This window comes from Cygnus olor, chromosome 4 (genome assembly GCF_009769625.2).
Source record: "Cygnus olor isolate bCygOlo1 chromosome 4, bCygOlo1.pri.v2, whole genome shotgun sequence".
NCBI classification, from domain to species: domain Eukaryota; kingdom Metazoa; phylum Chordata; class Aves; order Anseriformes; family Anatidae; genus Cygnus; species Cygnus olor.
The window spans coordinates 18,499,702-18,517,394 of record NC_049172.1 but is presented as its reverse complement, the minus strand read 5'-3'; the positions used below and the strand labels follow the sequence as shown (position 1 = coordinate 18,517,394).

The window sequence follows — 17,693 nt, the reverse complement described above, 5'->3', positions numbered from 1 at the left end:
AAGCACATCCTTATTTAAAACTATAGTTACTATTGATGTGTTCACAGAATAGAAAGCTCTCTAAGGGCTCCACTTGTATGCAGCAGTCACACCAGTCCCCCTTACAATTTCCACTTCTCTAAAAACACCCGTTAGAAGCACTGGACATTCAGTCATTATCTCCCGGTATACTTCAAGCAGTAGATCTCATCCTGCTCTTTGCCCTTTTCCATTTAGCTACGCCTTTAGCAGAGATTTTTTCTTCTCCAAGTCAAGCACAGCTTGGAAGGGAGTTAGTCACAGAAAAGGACCCTTTTGCTCTGGATACAGTAAATGAAACTGTTTCCCCCTTGGTGCTTCTCATGAGCAATCTTCAACTGGTAAAGAGTTTGTATCAAACCATCCCCTGCATACATTTCCTGGATGTGGATGTATGCATGGACTGACAGGCACATACACGCTGCTGCGCTGCACATGTAAAAGCAGAGTCTCAAGCTGAACATCACAACTTGCCTTTTGTTTTCTTCCTGAGTCAAGCAGCAAATTACGCCTAAGAAAAAAATAGCAGGGTGTAGCAGCAGGCAGCTGTGAAAATGAATGATTCGGCAGCAATTGCTACTTTAGCTCGGTTTCTCAAGTGCTGCTTTTAAGAGATCTTTTGAAAGACTTGGATAGGCCGAATAGCCTTTCTCTAATCGCAGGGGATGAAGCTCAGTCTCCTTTGCAAAACCCTCGAGCAGCAGAATTTCTTCCAGATACTAAAAGGAGGTGTGGAGCAGTTGAGATAAAGGGGAGAAGGCCTTCACAGGCACAGACAGCTAGCTGTGAGCTGGTGTTTAACCACAACACTGCCCTTTACACAGGTACTGTTCCTTCTCTGAAAGAGAAACAGATTGTGAGCAAATGATCAAATTACCACAAGGCAAACTGGTGTGCAAACAAAGTGGATGAAAAAGCTCTACAGTAACACTCCATTATTAACACGGTCATATCCCAAGGTCCAGGCTATACAGATGATGCCCTAGTGAAAAAATGAGGTTGCCTTACACAAACTACAAGGTACAATCCTAACAGCTCATCCGTGTGCCCTCTTTGTTTTCAGAGACACCCAGCTGCACAAGTACAGAGTCCACAGCCCTCCTGTGGCCTATTTCATCGCCTGTGCAGCTTCCTCAGATGGCTTAATTATGGGCCCCTGGGAGATTTTCACATCAATTAACTGAAATTGTTTTACAAAAGTAAACAATGGACAAAATCCTGTTTGTATTATTCAAACAGTTTAGAATACTTGTTACTGAACGAGCGGTGAGAGTGTATTTTGCAGGTTCTTCTGTGCCTGATTCACATCAGCCACATTCAAAGACGAGTCGATACAGGCCTCGGTCGCAGAGTTGTAGCTTGGTGATCAAGATGCAGCAATTCATGCGTTTAGCTCTGAAAAGCCTTTTTATCGATTCCTGTCTGTTGGCCCAGAGCTGATTATCAAGCATAGTGAGCAGTGTTTGGCCCACAGCATGCTCCATTTTGAAGCACACAGCTGGAATCGCCAGCATAAGCAAGTGTTGGCAATGTTTAACTCTGACAGGGCTGCTCTGCTACATATGCTATGGGACTGTCCAAATCCCTGGCAGAAAATAAAGTGCCAGTATTTAAGTAACCAAAGATTTAGAAATTCCACATTTGTTTATTTTAGAAGCTCTAACTGTACTCCCAAGGATTGCCACAGCACTAAACGAAGGTTGTTCTGAGGATAATTCATTGCCAAAAGAGAAACCCTTATCAAATAGAAAATCAACAAGAGACAATTTCTCAGATTCAGTGCAAGAATTAGCTCTAAACTGAAATATTTAGTCTTTAAACGAAATCTCATTCCTTCCAGAGGCCTGGATCACTTTTATTAAAGACTGAACCTTCCTCACTTTATCACACAAGTATCTGCTGGCACTGGTTGTAAATCAGGAACTCAGAAGAAAAGCTGAATCTTTATCATGTTTACTGTGTCTTGCTCGTCTCCATTTGTTTAAATCGCCTCCTGTAACAGATTTGCTGAAATTGGTCCAGGAGTACTGAAGTGTAGCAAATTTATGTGTATTTGACAAAGTTGGCTGCAACTAGATGAAAGTTATGAACAACAACAACAAAAAATAAATAAAACCTCTTCCTTTGTATTCATCTTTCACATGCTCACATAAACATCTGCCCTCTTTTCTGCACCTTATGACACTCTAGAATACAAGGAAGCTAAGACTGAACTAGCAGACAAATGAAAGGAACCAACATTAAAAAAGATGAAAAAAACTGAAGTAAATCTTCAAATTCTAAAGCAATACCCACAGCTTCATTTACAACGCTACTCAGAGCAATGCATCCTTTCACTCTATATTGTCTAAGTACATAGTAAGTACCTCAGAAAACTTTTTTGTGCTTTTTGCTAAAGCATTTTCTACAGTGTTGGCTTTTGACTATTAATAACAACAACCTGTAACTAATGTCTACCTGAATGCAAGTCCCCAAAATTGACTTGGAAATGTATGCTCTATTTGCTTAACTTCTGATGAGTACAAACATTCAATCTTTGAAAATGATTTATTTCGAAACACCCATTCTCCCCCATTTAATTTTCTGACAGAAATTACACGCAGGTTAACAGAAAAGCAAAGTAGCAGTAGTCAGCTGCTGAATTTGTACTGTAAATGCAATTCCAAAGACAACCTTTTGCACAAGCTCCTTTTCCATTTTTTCTAAGGCTTTCTTTTCCTTTCTTTAATTGCTTTCAGCAACATTCCAAAATAATTAATTTTTCCCCAATTTATTTTTTAAGATTTAAGCACCCACTGAGGGAAAAAACTGCAAACTATGCTCCTTGTCTAGTCCAGGACTCCTGCTCATGAAACGTTATGTGACTGTATGTAAAACTGTAAGGAAGGCGTATTTCTAGCTCATCTTGCATGGGACCAAAGCACCAAATCCTCACAAGTCATACCCCATTTTTACACTTCTCAGCTACCATAGCTTCATTTTCCAGTCTCCTCATTTCTCACTACATTTCTTCACAACTCTTAATTGATCTCTTGGTCAATCTATTCATAACAGTTATCCCTGTCTTTAATTGCTCTTGTCCCTACGTGTTTCCCTATAGGGTGCATAGCATTCTATTTGTCATGAACTACTCTCAGCTATTACATCTAAACTTGCATTAATTTATCTCCTTACCTCCAAAACTGAGGGAACTTCTGTTTTGACATTATAAGCTCTGTTTCAGCCTTCTGTCCTCCTACTGAAATCAGGAGCACAAATCCCACCACTTTTTTCCTGTTAAGTTCCACAAGGTACCTCTTAACACAAGAGGAGCCATGCTGCTTTCCCAAGAGCTTCAAGTCTTTGCCTATGACACTGTAAGCTCACTTCTTAAAAGTGAAAAGAACTATTCACTTACTAGAGATATAGTATGAAATGGCTTTCCCATCCTCTCAAGCTTGAGGATGTCAGAGTTATCACCGTTCCTGAATTAGAATGGAATTTTTAAAATTGCAAAAACTTGATCACATGAAAATCTGAAAGAGAATTGTTTCAGGCTAAATTAAATACACCGCTTTGATCAAAAGCACTTTGATTTTTTTTTTTTTTTAAGCAAAGGTAGAAAATTTTCTAATTTTAAAGACCCCAGCTTCCACACAAGCTCCTTTTCTTCTGATACTACAAAAGGGGCAGTACAGTGCCAATCACTTTCCTAGGAGTAGCAAAACTGATTAGTATATTGTTGAGTAGCTATGAGACATCTCTGCTGGCCAATGATATCTGAAGTCCACTTTTTGTGCATTTTCACTCCAATTGTGTTCTATCATCGTTAATATAATGCATCATCTGTTCCCAGAGGCACTGAATCCATCAAAAAAAAAAAAAAAGTCCCACTATCAAAATATTCTGTTTCAGCAGCCTTTACTTCTACAGAAGTCCTTTCATCTCTATCGATCTACGTTTTTAGTCAGAAGACATGGCAAATTCCTCACCTCTGAAAAGCTGTGTCCTATCTATCAGGGAGGACTGTGGTCCTCTGATATGGTCTGCAGTAGTTTCAAAATATAGAATTAAATTGGGATCAGTTCCCAGAAAAGTAGGGGAAAAAAAGCTAATATTAATTTTCCTTCCTGGGACTAGAAGTTTCACTCGAAATTAAAGCTCAGATTGTAATGACTCCTAAGGCTAGAAATTTCGGAAAAATACCAAACATGTCAGAATTAGAAATGCTGCCTCAGCCTGAAAAAACCTTTCTGCCTCACCTCATCTCCCTGAGCACATGGGTGGCCTAGGGCTGCCTGAAGAGATCAAGGGCTGACCTAGAGTGTGTGCTGACACGATCATCCTATTAGGGGCTGAAGATAAAAGTATAGTACTAGGTACTGATGACAGGATTTGCTCTAATCACTTCCACCTACCTTGATAAAAGAGCAAAGGAAATGCCTCTGTCTTAACTATTCAGCTTGGAGAAAACAGATTTCCTACGTTAAAAAAAAAAAAAAAAAACTCCAAAATAATGCTTTAAAACATCTGTTAAAAGCCTTACACATGTCTGTGTACGTCCTCAGTTCTTTCACCTGAAGGTCAGAGACGGAAGTAACCAGTGATTTCTGTTCACTTGGTACCTAAGCACAGGAAAAATGTGAAAGATAAAAATGATACTTGAACTCTGTAGTTCAGGTTCACAAATCATTCTGAAAAATAAACTGTTACCCAAACATTTCAGTTTATTCGTGTGACTGAAAAAACAGATGTGCCATAAGATAGCTGAAAGCTTAGAGAGCTTTTGGGGGTAATCCTCCTGAGAATACCAGCTATTCCCTTTAACTCAGAATTTGTGTACTTTACGCTGCTGCATGCAGAGCAATTTTTAAACAAGAGCTTACTTAAAATAGATAAGAGACCAAAGCCATGCGTTTCAAACTGTTCAGATTCATAAGCATGATAACTGATTTACTAAACAGTGTTTATCCAAATGAAGGTGTGAAATCCTCACTGTTTGCCTGTATTAGTTTTAGGTGATTTCTAATACCAACTCTCATCAAACTATGAATTTTGAGGAGGAAAATAGAACTTCTTTCAATCCACAATATGCTTGGGAAAATATGTGTTCCATACTGTGCTTGTGTGAATGCTTGCAATCATCTCAGCTTTTCCCTCATCTCAAAGGCAATTTACCAGGAGGGGTATGGAAATTCATTTTCAAACTAACAGCATTGCAATGAAGAGGATTCAAGTCCTTCATTTTAATATTATTGGTACACATTTAAGTGCCACACACACTTACAGCACCACATAGAGAGATGATCTCAGACCTGAAGAGACTACAAATTGTGAACCAATTTCTGCCAGCTTCACATAAAATAGCTCATCACCTCCTTATGTACAAGCAAGCAAACAAAACAAATTAGGAATGGATGGCAACGTGTAAGACAGCGGACCATATCAACAGCTTAATTATTTTTATTCCTGGTTTTCACATTGGTAGCACCAACAAAACTCAGAACTGTTGAAAGGATGCTTATATACTTCAGTTATCTTTATTTTGTTTTCAGGCTATTTATTATTCCTGGAACTGGACAGAGACACTTCCAGCCAGCTCCCAAACAGCCCTGCTCCTAACCAAAGCTGAGCCCATCAATGAAACTATAGAGAAGAGGGAGTGAAAGTATGGCTGGTGGGTGGTCTGGCAGCTCACCCAGGCCACCCCACCACAGGTCCTTAAGTACTTTTTACAGACTGGCTGTTTTGGGATACTTCACCATTGCAGATCTTTCTTTTCCTATTGAGTAGTAGAGATTAACACCTCAGAATGGTAAGTCCTGTATATTCCTTGGCCACACCACATTCTTCCATTTCTTAGATGCTTCTAATTGAAACACACTCATCATTTACCTCAGATTACGTCATTTGACAAATATTTTTTCCCATGCAGTTTTGCCTACGATTACACGTTACATGCAATTGCATCATCAACCATCTTTGTAACATTTACTACTTACTTTCAGGGGACAAAATATTCAGTGAGCATCTGAAATTTCATCCAAATCATTTAGTAATCGAATACAGATGATCTATGGATTTATACTACTTTTTTTCATTTGCATCAAAAAATTTAGAATGTGTTTTATTTGTACCAAATCCTCATGCCAAGCGTTTATGACTTGGTTATAACCAAGAAGCAAAACCAGAAAATCTTCTCGTTGTCTATCCAAAATGCATTATGCAGTAAGATATGCCTTTTTAAATAACAGCTACTACAGCTGAGACAATGAAAGTTTTTGCCATACCTATTTTCCACCTTTTAAATAAGTCAAATGTTATACCATATAGCCAAAATCAAAATGATAGAGTTGATTAAATTCTGAAAAGAATAAAACAAGCAAGTAGTGCCCCAAAGCCTACCTGTCTGCTTGTACTGTTTTAGAGAACAAAGTGAGGTATTTCTGTGTCAAAATTTCCATCAGAGTCATATATGTGAACACCAAAGGGACAGGGCTTTACTCTGAGTCATAAAATCCATTTTCTTACTGTTATGGTGTACCAGGTCTGCCTGGGCTGGAGTTAACTTTCCCCACAGCAGCCCATACTGTGCTATGCTCTGCACATCAGGCTAAAACAGCACTGGTGTCACACCAGTGTTTTGGCTATTGCTGAGCAGTGCTGGCACAGCATCAGAACTCCCCAAAGCCCCCTAGAGCCAGCAGGTTGGGGTGGGCAACATGCGGGGAGGGGACATCACCAGGGCAGCTGACCCTAACAAACAAAAGGGATATTCCATACCATGTGGTGTCACACTCAGTACTAAAAGGTGGGGAAAGGGAAAGAGAAGGGGGCTCTCATTATGAGAACGTCTGTCCTCCCAAACAACCACTGTATGTATTGAGGCCCTGCTTCCTGAGATGTGGCTGAACATGGCTCATTGATGGAAAGTAGAGAATAATTGTTTTTCTTCCCTTTTTGCTTCCACATGGACTTTGCTCATTTTTATTTCCCCCTTTCTTTTCTCTTTAATGAAATCATCCTTACCTCAACCCCTGAGCCTTTTTTTGTTCCAGCATACTCTTCTCGCCCTCTTCTTCTGAGGAGGGGGAGGGAGAGCACGGTTGTGGTGGAGTTTGGCTGCCTAGCAGGGCAAAACCACCACACTTGGGTGCCCAACCCAGCAATGCCTTCTAGGAACTTGTCAAGCTCCATCCTAAAAGCAGCTAGCTGTTCTAATTTCCACTTGCATTTATTTCTGCCCACTACCTATTATCACAAGCTATTCTAAAAATAACCTTACCTTACAGAATTCTTCTCTTCTGCTTACCTCCTAATATATTCATAGAAAAACTAATATTCCCTTTCAGCCTTCACCTTGCTAAGCTAAACAAGTATAAAAAAAAAAATGAAGAGACGTGACATCTTCCATCTTCCTCATTATTCTAATAGCAATCAATTCTTCGCACTTGTTCAGATTTCATTTTCTCTTTAATATGGGTGACCACACAGTACTTCAGGTAAGGCCTCTTCAGGGACCACACAGTAATATTCATCCTTCTCTCTCTTTACTAGATTTATCTTGATAGGTAGACTGGGCATTTTATATTTTAAACATTAGCAACTCTTTTCAAATTAACGATTTCCACCCCCCTTTTTCCTCCAACTTAAGCCATTATTTATTAGGTGATACTATGTCAAATGCTATAATGAAATTCCAATAGATAAGATCTGATACATCATCTTTGTTTAGCAAAACTGGTACCAGATCAAAGAAAGCAGTAATGTTAATTTTATGTAATTTATCTTTCAAAAACCACTGTAGCATTTTAATTCCATTTTACTCCATGTCTTCAAGCTGCATTTCTGTCTATAGGTTTGAAGGCAATTGTGGTCACTTTTACTGACCTGCAGTTTTCATGAGGACTTTTGCCTGCTTCTCAAATACTTCTTTATTTGTAACTCTGCTGGTCTCTGGAAGACCCTTTTGCTTTGTTTTAAATATTTCCAAGTGGAACCACAACCTTTCTGAGAATTCTGAGATGGAGATTATCTCAGAAATCATTCTCAAGTGTACTAATAATTTGAATTAATACACTTGAGTGTACTAATAACTTGAATTTCTAATCTGCTTAAAGTCATTTCAGTTTACATGCTCGCTTTCCATTATCCCTCTCACCTCAATATCACTATTTTTATCTAGAAAATATGCAGTTGGTTCTGGGGTGCTGTCCTGCTTTCAGTTAGGACAGAGTTAATTTTCCTCCTAGTAGCTGGCAGGGTGTTATGTTTTGGATTAGGATGAGAAGAGCGCTGATAACATGCTGATGTTTTAATTGTTGTAGAGCAGTGCTTACACCAAGCCAAGGACTTTTCAGCTTCTCGCTCTGTCCTGCTAGCGAGCAGGCTAGGGATGCAGCAGGAGCTGGGAGGGGACAGACCCAGGACAGCTGACCCAAACTGGCCAAAGGGGTATTCCATACCATCTGACGTCATGCTGAACAATATATAGGGGTGGCTAGCCGGGGGGGGGGGGGCCGGCTGCTCGGGGATAGGCTGGGCATCGGTCAACGGGTGGTGAGCAATTGCATTGTGCATCACTTATTTCGTACACATTATTACTATTAATACTATTATTATTATTGTTGTTGTTATTATTTTTCCTGTCTTAATAAACTGTCTTTATCTCAACTCACAGGCTTCACTTTCCCGTTTCTCTCCCCCATCCCGGAGAGGGAGAGGGGAGGGTGAGCGAACAGCTGTGTGGTGTTTGGCTGCCAGCCGGGCTAAACCACAACAGTCCATTTGGCGCCCAACGTGGGGCTTCTTCAGCACGGACCACCTCCTCTGATGATGATATCCCAAAGTACTTGCCTTCTGGCCAGTCCATAATCACTTCCAAGATTCCTGGGCGACTGGGGTTTCCTATTCGAGCCCGCTGAGTAATCAGTGCAACCCCCTTGCTCCATGTAGCATCAGTTGCATGATGTGTAGAGGGGACCCTTCCTTTGAACATCCAACCCAGTACCGGCAGTCGGGGTGCCAGGAGGAGCTGCGCTTCAGTACCGACCACTTCCGAAGCAGATCGAACTCCCTCATATGCTGCCAATATCTCCTTTTCGGTTGGAGTATAGCGGGCCTCAGATCCTCTGTATCCCCGACTCCAAAACCCCAGGGGTCGACCTCGAGTTTCCCCAGGTTCTTTCTGCCAGAGGCTCCAGGTGGGACCATTCTCCCTGGCTGCGGTGTAGAGCACATTCTTTACATCTGGTCCTGTTCGGACTGGCCCAAGGGCTACTGCATGAACTATTTCCTGTTTAATTTGTTCAAAGGCTTGTCCTTGCTCAGGGCCCCATTCAAAAGCATTCTTCTTACGGGTTACTTGGTAGAGCGGGTTTACAATCAGACTGTAATTTGGAATATGCATTCTCCAAAACCCCACGACACCTAGGAAAGTTTGTGTTTCCTTTTTGCTAGTTGGTGGAGACATAGCTGTTATTTTGTTGATCACATCCATTGGGATTTGACGACGTCCATCTTGCCATCTTATTCCTAAAAACTGGATCTCTCGTGCAGGTCCTTTAACTTTATTTTGTTTTATGGCAAAACCGGCCTTCAGAAGGATTTGGACTATTTTCTTCCCTTTCTCGAAAACTTCCTCTGCAGTGTCACCCCACACAATGATGTCATCGATGTACTGCAGGTGTTCAGGAGCCTCCCCCTGCTCCAGCGCAGACTGGATCAGTCCATGGCAAATGGTAGGGCTATGTTTCCACCCCTGGGGCAGCCGATTCCAAGTATATTGGACTCCCCTCCAAGTGAAAGCAAACTGTGGCCTGCACTCTGCTGCTAGAGGGATGGAGAAAAATGCATTAGCAATATCAATTGTGGCATACCACTTGGCTGCCTTTGCTTCCAGTTCGTCCTGGAGTTCTAGCATGTCCGGCACTGCAGCACTCAGTGGTGGCGTGACTTCGCTCAGGCCACGATAGTCCACTGTTAATCTCCACTCACCATTAGACTTTTGCACTGGCCATATGGGACTATTAAAAGGTGAATGGGTCTTGCTGATCACTCCTTGGCTCTCCAGTTGACGAATTAGCTTATGGATGGGAATCAGGGAGTCTCGGTTGGTGCGATGATAGGGGATGTGATACACCCACTCAATACCAAGTTCTTTGGCCCAAGTGTCTATAAGGTTGTTTCGGAAATGAGTCCCATTGTCTGACTCAATTCTTTCTGGGGTGCCATGTCGCCATAGGACTGATCCAGGAGCAGGGGATCCAGGAGCAGACTGATCCAGGAGCAGGGGGAGGCTCCTGAACACCTGCAGTACATCGATGACATCATTGTGTGGTGACACTGCAGAGGAAGTTTTCGAGAAAGGGAAGAAAATAGTCCAAATCCTTCTGAAGGCCGGTTTTGCCATAAAACAAAATAAAGTTAAAGGACCTGCACGAGAGATCCAGTTTTTAGGAATAAAATGGCAAGATGGACGTTGTCAAATCCCAATGGATGTGATCAACAAAATAACAGCTATGTCTCCACCAACTAGCAAAAAGGAAACACAAACTTTCCTAGGTGTCGTGGGGTTTTGGAGAATGCATATTCCAAATTACAGTCTGATTGTAAACCCGCTCTACCAAGTAACCCGTAAGAAGAATGCTTTTGAATGGGGCCCTGAGCAAGGACAAGCCTTTGAACAAATTAAACAGGAAATAGTTCATGCAGTAGCCCTTGGGCCAGTCCGAACAGGACCAGATGTAAAGAATGTGCTCTACACCGCAGCCAGGGAGAATGGTCCCACCTGGAGCCTCTGGCAGAAAGAACCTGGGGAAACTCGAGGTCGACCCCTGGGGTTTTGGAGTCGGGGATACAGAGGATCTGAGGCCCGCTATACTCCAACCGAAAAGGAGATATTGGCAGCATATGAGGGAGTTCGATCTGCTTCGGAAGTGGTCGGTACTGAAGCGCAGCTCCTCCTGGCACCCCGACTGCCGGTACTGGGTTGGATGTTCAAAGGAAGGGTCCCCTCTACACATCATGCAACTGATGCTACATGGAGCAAGTGGGTTGCACTGATTACTCAGCGGGCTCGAATAGGAAACCCCAGTCGCCCAGGAATCTTGGAAGTGATTATGGACTGGCCAGAAGGCAAGTACTTTGGGATATCATCATCAGAGGAGGTGGTCCGTGCTGAAGAAGCCCCACGTTGGGCGCCAAATGGACTGTTGTGGTTTAGCCCGGCTGGCAGCCAAACACCACACAGCCGTTCGCTCACCCTCCCCCCTCCCTCTCCGGGATGGGGGAGAGAAACGGGAAAGTGAAGCCTGTGAGTTGAGATAAAGACAGTTTATTAAGACAGGAAAAATAATAACAACAATAATAATAATAATAGTATTAATAGTAATAATGTGTACGTAATAAGTGATGCACAATGCAATTGCTCACCACCCGTTGACCGATGCCCAGCCTATCCCCGAGCAGCCGGCCCCCCCCCACCCCAGCTAGCCACCCCTATATATTGTTCAGCATGACGTCAGATGGTATGGAATACCCCTTTGGCCAGTTTGGGTCAGCTGTCCTGGGTCTGTCCCCTCCCAGCTCCTGCTGCATCCCTAGCCTGCTCGCTAGCAGGACAGAGCGAGAAGCTGAAAAGTCCTTGGCTTGCTGTAAGCACTGCTCTACAACAATTAAAACATCAGCATGTTATCAGCGCTCTTCTCATCCTAATCCAAAACATAGCACCCTGCCAGCTACTAGGAGGAAAATTAACTCTGTCCTAACTGAAACCAGGACAGGTGCCAAACCAATAAGTATTCTTTATCTTTACATGCACAAGTCTATATTCTTCCATAATTTCTAAATCATCTCCCAGATACTTATTTATCCAGCTAAACATCCAAGTATTTCCCCTTAGTTGGGTTAAGTTTTCCCAATACATTTAGCAACTTACAAGTGTTCTCCATATTCAAGCTCCCGAGCTCTCCAGGAATTCCAGCTGTAGGAGCAGTCATAGCTAACAAAAATTCCAAGACCCTACAGAATCTCTACCCAAGCAACTACTCCACCAACAGCATAGTGCAAAGCACCTGTGCTGCTAAGTCTGTGTCTGAGGCTTTGTAAAAGCACAGTCACTGTAAGTCACACCCAAACTAACTTGAAACTAATTACAGATAGTTTAAAACTGACTTGAAACTTACTGAGCAGAGTAAGGTGCCAAAGCAGTTAAATCCTCAGCTGGTCAGCCTGTTGGAAGTTGTAGTCAAGGCAGAAAGTCTGATACAGACAAACCTGGGATGAACACAGACAAGGTAGATTTGATATCTTATTTTAATATGTATGTATCTGCTAGAGTGAGCAGAATTGATCAAACTGATGACTGCTTCTCAGTTTAGCATCACATTTGAAACCATAACTGGTTTTCAGATGTTCTTTCAAAAATACACAGGCTCCATCTACTCTTTCCTTCTCACTGTAAAGCAAGTCAGACTGACAAGTTTACAACAACATCAAAGACTGCTTTTGAGTTTTACACTAGCAGTCAAAAATCATTTGAAAACAATGATTTTTAATGTTCATGCATTAGCTCTGTAAAACTTTAAAAATAAAGCTGTTAAAAAATAATTTTCCTGTTTGAAGTAGAAGATGGTTTGTAAGTTCAACTACATGGATTTACGTGCGCAGGGACACATGCCCCCACCCCTCCAAGCCTAGCATCCTACAGAAAAATAAAAGACAATCTGGAAGGGAAAAACAAACTCTCCTGCTGCTGTGCTGGTTTTGACAGGGTTAAGTGTGCAGTCCTCATATCGCACACTTGTAGTGCCCATTCAGATAAATGGGTTTCATTTTATTGTTTACTTGTAGTTGATAAGGTTCTAGGATTGATTCTGGTGGCTCACAATGCCTCCCAGGCACAGGATGTTTTTCTTACTACTGCGTCCAATGCTTTTCACAACACGGTGGTTTTCTCTATGAAAGGCAGGCATTGTGAAACTAAAACATCAGCCAAATCAGTTTTTCCATCTTTGTAAAATGAAGAAAATTCTTAACATGAAATCATTTCTATGCCAGCACAACAACCATAACAACCATAAATATCAAGAGAGCAGGACAAAAAGGATTACTTTTTGCCTTTTTTGCCTGTGTTGGACAATACGAAGACCCTGTGGAATCCATTATTCACCTTGTTAAATCACACCTGGAAAACTACCTAAGCATGTGGTTTCAAATCACAGAAGGAAGGTACTTTTTTTTAAACTGAATTAATTAGAAATATCAGCAATTCAGGTTCCTAAAATTGGAAAAGGAAGCCTCTCTCCTCATTCATCTTCATCTCAAATAGAGTTAATATTAATGCCTGGTGAACTCCAAAAGGATCTGCATGAGTTTGCAATGGGAGATACAGTGCATCTGATTGTTTCGACAGAATGCTAAAATCAATATTGCTTGCATCAGTTCCTCACCTTGTCACTGACTTCCATAGTCTCAAAATAGTCACTGCTGTAATACCTTCATTTTTGCATCCATATGTAAAAAGATGGATAGTAACATCTAATTACCTAATAGAAACGTTAGTAACATTTTTCATTACTAGTAAACTAGTTTTAAGACTCCATTTTTTCATTAATTCAAAGAAGCTGGGTAACTGATTTATTATCTGCACAGTCTGGTGATTGCTTTGAACCTCCAACACTGGTGCCACCTCTTCGCACAGTATTTCTGCTTGTGATCTTATTAAGAAGATGCAGAGATCATTAAAATGACTCAGCCTTAGATAATATTTTCCTGCTTTCTGTGTGAATTTGAAGAATACTTTACCTATATGAGTTTGTCTGTAGACTTCAGAAGAAAGCTAGCTCTGGTGTTTATATGTATGTGCCCTAGTCAAAGCCTGCTACAACTATTTGAAACTTCCGAAGTTTCCTTGAAACTCTCCAGCTCTTTCTTCTGTGTTAGCCTGCCATAAATTGGTGCTTTGAGGCTAGCTACACAAAAGAAGTCCACACTGCAATAGCAACTGCATGACATCTGCATCTCACACGTCCTGCCTTGTCAGGGAATCCCTGCCCATGGACAGCATCCAAAGCCCAACTGAGTGAGTGGCCAACCTTGTCAGCAGTATCTGTGAGGGGCAGCCCCTTCAGCGGCCACAGCTACCTTTTCCAGAGTTTACCAATCTAGTAGCACAGGGAACAGAGCAAATCAGGTGTTATCTCCTCAGCTAACACAATTTAATAGCCAGACTGCTCACATAAAGTTATCTAGATGGCTGTGAAAGGCAATGCCATGATTCACAGCAGCTGTGAGAGCGGCAGTAGTGCAATCGCAGCAAACATGAAAAGGATCACAAATCACAGCCCTCACCAACTTCACACCAAAGACCACAGCGAGCAGGAAGTGCCAGAGAAGGTGGGGTTCAGTTCTGCCTTTCTTCAGAAGTTACATCCCTCCTGCCCCCAGAAGCACAGGCCCACTCAGAGCAGTGCTGCCGCTAGGCCTCAAGTCCTGGAACAAGGAGATGCAAATCCTACACCAGACAGAGCAGGGGAGCAAATCCCAGTCTCTGACATATTGAGTGATCACAGTAGTGGTATGATAAAAAGGTGCAGAATGTTTGGGTCAAGGGATTTAAGTCAAGTGTACTCGTTTAGAAATATTTAAAAAAAAAAAAAAAAACTCATTGGCTTACCATAGCACAATATGTTCAGCACCAACTTGGTGCCTTCAGAGCCAGTTCTCTTATACTCATGAGGAATTTCACACCTGTGTCTGCACTTTCCTTTCAAATTAGCTGCTCATCAACTCTATTACTAAACAAACATGAAGCAGCTGTAGCTCTCAGACTATGATTAAAATTAAACCCTTCAAATCCAGCCTAGCTTACAGAGCCTCTGTACAGTTGTACTCAATTGATTAACTCCAACTGGTTCACTACTAAAACTAATCTATTAATTTAACAGTCTGAAAAAGCTTCAAATAAAGCATTTCACATGAAGGGGATCCAAGCAATATTTCAAGTAAAACACAGAACGATGATGCTGCTAAAATGCTTTAAGAAAAATAAATAATTTATAGTTTTAAATTGCTTTTTTTTTTTTCCTTAGAGCAGTTAAACTTTGGGTTCTTCTATTGATTCAACATTCATTATTTTGCTTTGCACAACACTGGGAAAAAAAAATAAAAATAAAAAGAAGAAGAAGGAGAATGATGTTAGTGGTCTTTTAGCAGAGGTAAGGGAAGATCCTAGGAACTATAAACCGATCAGCCCACTAGCCACCACGCGCACACTACCTGTGGCAAAGTACTGCGTGCTTAGTAGGGGTCTGGGTTCCACCTAGGCTACAAAGCAGGTTTTCGATCTGAACTTTGCAGAATACATACCCTCTCCGTGCAGTCAGTGAAATAAAGGAAAAGACAAATGGGTCTAATCGCGTTATCCTGTTAAATCATGATCTGATGCATAAAATATTATAGAACTAGTTCTATATTTTATAAAACGCTAGGTGAACCAGTGTTCCTCTGCATGAACGTTAAACACATTTCATGAAACACTTCTTTGTCTTTACAGCTTCCCTTTAAGTAAGGGAAGATGCGAGTCTGCATGAATACTTCTCTGCTGCTTGCGGCAACTCATAAATATGAGCAATACTGACCCAGTCACATACTCTCCTTTTCCTTGTTTCTATTTTAGGTTGAAAGGTTTTGTCTCAAGATCCACATTGTTTTCACTGGTACGCTGGAAGTGCTGCCAGTATCTCGCCCGCAAGATGGAGCTGGGTGTGGATTCCTTTTGACACTGTCTCCATCCCAACCTGTCCATCATATCCTATGGTACTCCCCAAAGTACACAGGCTCTCAGAAAGAAAATCATAGTACCATCTAACAGTTATAAGAAAACAGCCTGAGGCACTACATGGTCCCAGCACTAGGAATCTGTCTCTGAGCCAGATGGACACGTCATAGTCTCTAAAAACTGGCACACAATTGAGAAAACTGTCTGATTTACTTCTCAGATTGTAATATTTAAAAGCCATGCCAAATTAATGTGAAAAAGAAAAGTGGGTGGGGGAAGATATCTGTAACAAGTCTCAAAACTCTTCCATGGGACACTGGGAGAGATTAAAGGCAAAACTGCTGTGGGTAGAGTTCATTTCAGAGATGAATAAAGCCACCACACAGCATGCAGCATGCGGAGGGCACAAGGAGTCTCATTACCCTTCAGGAGGACAAAGGGAAGAAACAGAAGACCCTGAGGATCTAACCCTTCAGCCATCACCTGAGAGGATGGCTACATTGCATTTCTCATGCCAAGAGCAGGCCACAACCCCAGCAGTAGCCAAAATCATGTCACCAGCCCATCCAAAATTATTCCCTAGCCTCTCTGCAGGGACAGGCTTTGTAGAGGCATAAGGCAATATTGTGCATCCAGCCAAAACGAGCCCTCTGTCACCAACATCAAAGAGGACATTTGAAATGCCAGATGCCACCAGCTGCTCTTCCTCCTTCTGCTAGCAGGGGACTCACAGGTACCTTCAGGAAACATAAAGGTCATCTCCTAATGGCTTTCATCTAAATCAAATTCCCACACTGATGTGCCCTTCTGCAAGGGCATCACTGGCACCAAGGCTTAAAGTTAACTTACTCTGAAGCTCAGCAGCATGGCAGAGTAGAGTGAGGTGCAAAAGCTGTCAAATGCTCCAAGCCCTCAACCTGTTAGAAGTCTGATACAGAACCAGGATCAACACAGTGTCAATTTGATAGTCATTGTTAATATGCATGTATCTGCTGGAGAGAGCAGAGCTGGCCAAATGGATGACTGCTTCTCAGTCTAGCATCACATTCGAAGCCATAACTGCTTTTTAGGCATGCTTTCAAAAACACTTACCACTGGCAGCAAGGCTGGGGAGTCCTGTCATATGGCTCCATATGTACAAGAGGAAACAAGGGATGGCACCTCCAAACAGTCTGCATCTCTTACCAGCACCCACAACTTCAGAAGCAGAGAGAGAAAAGGCTTAGTGCCATCAGGTCAGGGGAGTGAAATAGTGGTACATAAAGGAAGGAAGCAGGTTCCATACAGCATCCAGGAGCCTGACGATCTCTCCATGCTCTACTTTGTCGAGTTTTCACTGTCATTTGTGGATGGATGCTCTATTTGCATACATGAGTACAGGTGATCTCGGCCTTACATTGCCACAAAGCCTTGCTTTCTTAATAACTGTGTTGCCTTAGCCTCACGTTGATTGCACGGAGCACTTAGGCTTCTCATTGCCTTCAGGAGCCAGGTCATGCTGTGTTCAGTCTTCATGTTTGCTGTCTTTCTGCGAGTCATCTGCCTCAGGCCATAACCCAAGTGTGACGCAGGAGTACAGTTAGCCTGAACCGACGCTGAAGCTTTCCAGACTGCTGCAATAAACTACTGTGAACAGCGTTTCAAACAACATTTGAAAATATTACGTGGCTGTGAACCTTGACTACTAGACGCTGCTACCAGGAAGGGCTGTCTTCACACGCTCCGTCGGCCCTCAAGAAGCCCTGACCTGCACATAAACATCCTCTCCTCTTCTCAACGTCCCAGCGCAGCAGGGGAGCACAACGACGGGTGGCCTGGCTTGCAGGCCTCACTTCTTGCCTCACACCACGAGACTACCAAAATCATTTTTAGACTAACAAAGCTGCTCGACTTAAACAACACAAGCCTATTCTCT

At 42.2% G+C, this 17,693-nt stretch overlaps 1 long non-coding RNA gene across 1 annotated transcript; it reads right to left on the bottom strand.

Moving 5' to 3' along the window:
- Positions 1-158: 158 nt before the first annotated feature.
- On the bottom strand, positions 159-12,274 carry LOC121069915. The gene is made up of 3 exons (XR_005819754.1): positions 12,183-12,274; positions 4,544-4,622; positions 159-856 (listed from the first exon to the last, which is right to left on the bottom strand). It is a non-coding gene; the product is annotated as an uncharacterized LOC121069915 (long non-coding RNA).
- Positions 12,275-17,693: the final 5,419 nt, after the last annotated feature.